We start from the raw sequence: 5,754 nt of genomic DNA on the forward strand, positions 1-5,754 counted from the left end.
AATAGTAATGCCTAAAATGTCACCGCACACATAGCGTGCAGAAAAAGATAGTATTTATATAAGATATTACATACCAAAAAAAAAAATATTTAATTACCTAATTACAGTCCTCATAAACTTCTAAAACTAAATAAAATAAAAACAAAGAAATCTCATCCAAGATTCCTTTCCACGCACCAAATACCACCACAAATCTTTGTCTTCAAAGTCTTAGTCCTTGGTCCACGCCTTGAAATAAACACATAATCGTGTATGCCCATTTAGCATCCAATGATGAAACGTACAGTCATCCTAATCGGTCTGATCCAAAGAAATATCAATTAAATAAGCTAAATTCGAAATTGTTTAATTTTAAGAACTTGAAATTCTATATATTTATTCCAAATTATTCATTCATGATAATTAATTGCCATTTTTAAAGCCAATTTCAAAAAATCCAATCAATTATTCCTGATAATTAATTAAATTTTAAATAAAAATTAATTATTCTTGATAATTGATAATATTTTAATAATTTATTTTTTCTAAATACAAAGATATTACGGTTTTTTCACCATATACCCCTCACAATTTTTTTTTGCACCATATACCCTTTTAACTTTCCAAACTCACCATATATCCCTCGCTTTCGTAAAATACATAAACATGCCCTTTGACTAACGGTGTTAGTCTTCCGTTAGTCATTAGGCCCTAATCCTCTCCTAATCCTAATTAACTAACCTATATCAAACCCTAACCCTAATCCTAATATAATACCCTAACCCTAACCACCCCTGCCCCACCCCAGCCACTCCCTCCTCCTCACCACCACCACCCCGAAGCCTCCCCTTTCCCCTTCCCTCCCCCGCTGACACCCCCTTCCGCGACAATCTCTGACTGGAGAAAGAGTTCAAAAATATTGATTCGAATTATCCGATCCGAAACTCCGCCGATCCGATCTGAAATATCGGATATTCCATCCGATTTTAAGATTTTAAATATTTTGGATCGGATATCCAAAAAAAATTTCGGGTTTTCGGATCTGATACGGATCAAAATTTTTCAAAAATGTCAACGGCCCAATCCGAAAATCCAGTGATCTGATCCGAAAATCCGGTATCCGATCCGATCCGAAAAGTTCGGATATCTGAAAATTTTGGATCGCAATTCCTTCGATCCGAAATTTTCAGATATCCGGATTTTCGGATGGGATTCGATCAATATCCAACATTGAACACCCCTACCTGGAACGAAGGAGTCCGCGAGGGAGAAGGTGGATTAGTAGGGGAGAAAGGCGGCATGGTTGTGGACGATTTTGGTGAAGGCTGCCGGCAGCAAGGGTGTTGGTGCCGCGACTGCTGTGCGAGGGTACAACACGAGCAAGAGGTTGCAGGGGCTGCCTGCGGGGGAGGGGGAGGAGGGAGGAGGGAGAAGGTAGGAGGGAGGAGGGAGGGGGCTTCGAGGGTGGTGGGGAGGGGGCTGCTGGGTTGGTGGTGGCAGTGGGGGGAAAGGTTAAGGGGTGTGGGAGGGGTGGTTAGGGTTAGGGGCTTAGATATTGGATTAGGGTTAGGGTTTGACTTTGATTAGGGGATTAGGGGGTTATTAGGGGGTTAATGACTAACGGACATTAACGCTATTGATGTATTTTTCGAAAAATGAGGGGTACATGGTGAATTTAGAAAGATAAAAGGGTATACGGTGCAAAAAAAAATTTGTTAGGGGTACATGGTGAAAATACCAAAGATATTATGAAAATGGGATTTTTAAAAATAATTGATTTATGTATCCAAAATAATTTTTTAAAGATTGGACAAATAACAAAATCTAAATGCGTTTGGCGCCCTGAAGTTGTGTATGCGCGACATTCAGACACTCAACAAAACAAAGAAACACAAGTAATTAGATTCGTGCATTCGTGATGCGCGCCTCGCGTTGCTGATGCGTCAAGTGTAATAGTCCTACGTGCCTTTATATGTTTATTGCTTTTATCACCACACATGCTTATTTATGCTAATCGAGACCTGAAGAAATTTTTCAACACTTTAGATGATAAGATGAACGATTGAGTTAGGATTCCAGCAATTTGATTGCTTATATAAGATACCACCAAAAATCAGTCTTCTGCTTGTCTAATAAACCAACATAAATCAGTTTTTACATTGAATAGACATATTACTTGGTTGTTTATTTGCGAAACTTGAATATGAATCGTACTAAGTAGCTGGTTCTCCAGTTATAAATTTATGACAGAGAAATCTATATAGTCTAAGTTCCTATGATGTCCATATGGTTCTCCAACATATCTAGATAGTCAAGAGGGTCATCGTTCGATACCCTACTAAATTTCTCTAGTTTCACCATCCTAGTGGACCGAGGATGAAAGGTGAAGTTGCTAGTAGTGGGGAGTTGAATACCCCTTTGAAGAATATAGGGACCCGAATTTTCGAACTCCAAAAATAGTTTTCAATTTGCTTCACCTATATCCGAAATAACTTGCTGTACTTAATGAGGCTCGAAATTCAAAGACAATTTCTCCAAATTTTTCCCTAGATTTCTCAAAGTACAGTCGGTATCTGGATCTAGAGGCAAAATGGCTGAACCATGAACTTCACATGTACAAAATCAAAGCTAAGCAGATGATAAGCGCATTTCTAACCCACTTTACAAACTCTTTTAAGCTTATTTTGATACTCTTTCTCCCCTTTTTTTCTCCTTTCCTCTTCAATTTCATTCACTTGATAATTCTTGATTATAGTCACATTTTACTAGAATTTCGGTCATTTTTGACTGATTTTCTAGCATAATTGCTTTCATTATGTTTTGCCATGTTCTTAATGTAGCTTGAATCATTTAAGTTGACTACAAGTTCAAGAGTCGGCAAAGAAAGCAATGAAAATAGATCCTAAGTTGAGAAATGATGCGTTCACACCATGCATAGGTTCCACGCACAAAGGAACACATGACACAAAAAAAATATTGTAAGGGGAACTTCAAATGGACATAATTGACAAACCACTAATCGGATTGAGGGAATTCCAGTTAGAGGTGAAAGCTCATTTCAATAGATTTTTGAAACTGGTCATAAGCTTGATTTAGATCTAAAACGAAGGAGTTATAATCATTTTGAATAAGTTAAATTTTCTGACCAGAGCGGAAGCAGAGGTACGCGCGCACCTAAGCCTAGTGCGCCCGCACCTTCCGGTGGAAGCTGCACAAGAAAAAAAAAACAGTAGGTTTGGTGTGCCCACACATGTTTGTGTAGTGTGCCCACATTTTTTACGTCCTGGGAAAATTTTGCAAGGCCTCATGCCCAATTGAAACACTTGTTTTGTTAAGCTTTGTTCTAGTTTTTAGAGAGGTTATTAGGGTTCCATATTAGAGAGAACAATACATTGATGTATGTTAGATTTAAGGTACCTTTATCAATTTAATTATTGCAAGTTTTCAATTTTTTTTCATCCTTGTTATTGTTGTTCTCTCTTCTTTCATAGTTACATATATCTTATATTATAGTTTCAAAATTGCTTATTCGTATTCTATTAATCATCTGTTAATCATGTTTAGCCCTACATTAGTTATAAATTTCATATTTTTATGATTATATTCCTATATAAGGTTAGGGTGAAAGTATGAATTAGGTTTCAAGGATTATTAATGTAATTGTGATGATTTAATGATGATTAAGCATTAATCTTGGTATTTTGAGGCCTTAGGATAGATGTTGATCATATTTATGCTTTGATATTTTTATTACAAATACTCTTAATCAAATTTGAAGTCCTTTATCATCCCCATGAATCAACTTAATTTCGAGGCCAATATATTGGTAAAAATTAAGGGGATCCTTTTATTAGAGGTTTTCCATACTTATTGGATCTTTTAATCAATTGACTAAAGATCATTCGAGAGAGGATTAGTAAATTTATTAAGCAATTATTCTTGAGGACCATTCGAAAAAGGACCCAAGTATCTTAGAGGAAAACGTTTTTTGCATAATTGTCGCCTTCAAATCACATTTGCATTAATGATTATTGTTTAGTTTTAATTTATACTAGTAGCATTAACTCTAGTTTTACCTCATTGATATTTTAATCTCATATTTTATTTGCTAGTTTGTTTCATCTTAGTTAGTTTCTAGTTGTCACAAAACCTTTCTAAAACCCCTAAAAACCCCTTAAATTAGGCAATTTAAACTTGTTAGACTTTGGTTAATCCCAATTTTTATGTGGATCAACCCTTGACTTGCCTTTACTAAGTTACCATTAATTGCAATAATTGATTGTTAGGTGTTATAAATATTGTTTCAAAGGTGACTTTTGGTGCCATTGGAAGAGTCTTTGGCCTCTTTAAAGCTTCGCAATGGAAGTCATCGAGCACGAGATATAGGTTAAATTTTGCAAGGACCATCAAAAGGAGAACACACTGTTTTCTTCTTTCTATTTGAATTTTGATGTCTGTTCTTCATACTTTCCATGATTCTCTTGGAAATTCATTGTTTTCGGCACTCATCTCTTAGTAAGCATATAGACGCATTGAAATTTGTTCATGCTCTTTATTTATGTCTTACCTATTTGATGCATTGTGGAACATGTGCTAATGCTTATGACAAACTATTGAGATCTTTGTCAAATTATATACTGGTAAGGTCTATCTAATGATCCTAAAATAGCACTTTTTGGGAGATATTCTGACACTCTTCCCCGTATCTTATTTGGTTAGGATCTTTGCTTGATTTTGTTCCCTGACTTCCTCTCTTACTTTCTCTTTGCGTGTACACTCTGAGGACAGAGTTTGTATTAAGCTTGGGGAGTTAGCACGTGTTCCCTCTATCTCAACATTTTCTTATTCCTCTTCGTAGTTAGGTTTTTTCTAGTGGTTTTCTAAGTTAGGTTTACATAAAAAAACATAAAGTTTTTTTTCTACATTCAGAGTAGTTTAGTTGCATGCATTATATGTTGTTATGAGCATTTATTGGAAGAACATCCTTGCATTTGACTTAATGGTTTTAGAAGCCTTGTTGTGACTTTAGGTGATCTTCAAGAACACTAACTTTCAGTAGAGTCTTTTTGCTATAATTAGGAACTCAAAAGCCAAAAAGATTTTGTACAAGTATAACTATCCATTTCTTAACCCATCTGGGTATTTCTATCCTATTTTTGCTTATCCCTTATAATAAATCATGACCAAACTTTCTCAAAGTGGAGTATATCACTCGTTTGTGTTGTGTTGAGTTGTTTTGATACTAAGTCATTGATTTAAATTAAGTTAGTGTGTTTGTATAAGTGCAAAAGATTATAAAAAATAAAAAATTATGAAAGGAAAGGAAAGAAAAGAAAAAAGCTATTATTGATTCATTTGGATTCTTGTTGAAAGAAAAGAAAAAGACAAATCAAAATGATGAGCAAAATGAAAAATATGTTCGAAAATTGAAAATCAAAGTGAGAAAAAAGAAAAAGTGGTTATTGTTACGTAGCGTTAAACTCGTAAATCAATACTACAATCCCCAACAGTAAGTTCTAAACTAAGAGACTTGTGCAACAACGCCTGGACTCGAATCCCGAACCTGAGCTCTGTCTTGAAACCTGCAAAAAGGGACCCACCCTGGAGGTTTCGGTGGTATTTCCCCCTCCGAAGCTTAAGTCAGGTATCAGGAGTCTAAAGGAAACTTTCAGAGAGAGAAAGTAGAGAGAGAGTATTTATGGCAGAATACCAGTACTATGCTCTGAAAAACGTACCTTTCCCCTGATTTCAAGGAATATTTATAGTGTCTGAAAT

This window comes from Beta vulgaris, chromosome 3 (assembly GCF_026745355.1).
Source record: "Beta vulgaris subsp. vulgaris cultivar EL10 chromosome 3, EL10.2, whole genome shotgun sequence".
NCBI classification, from domain to species: domain Eukaryota; kingdom Viridiplantae; phylum Streptophyta; class Magnoliopsida; order Caryophyllales; family Amaranthaceae; genus Beta; species Beta vulgaris.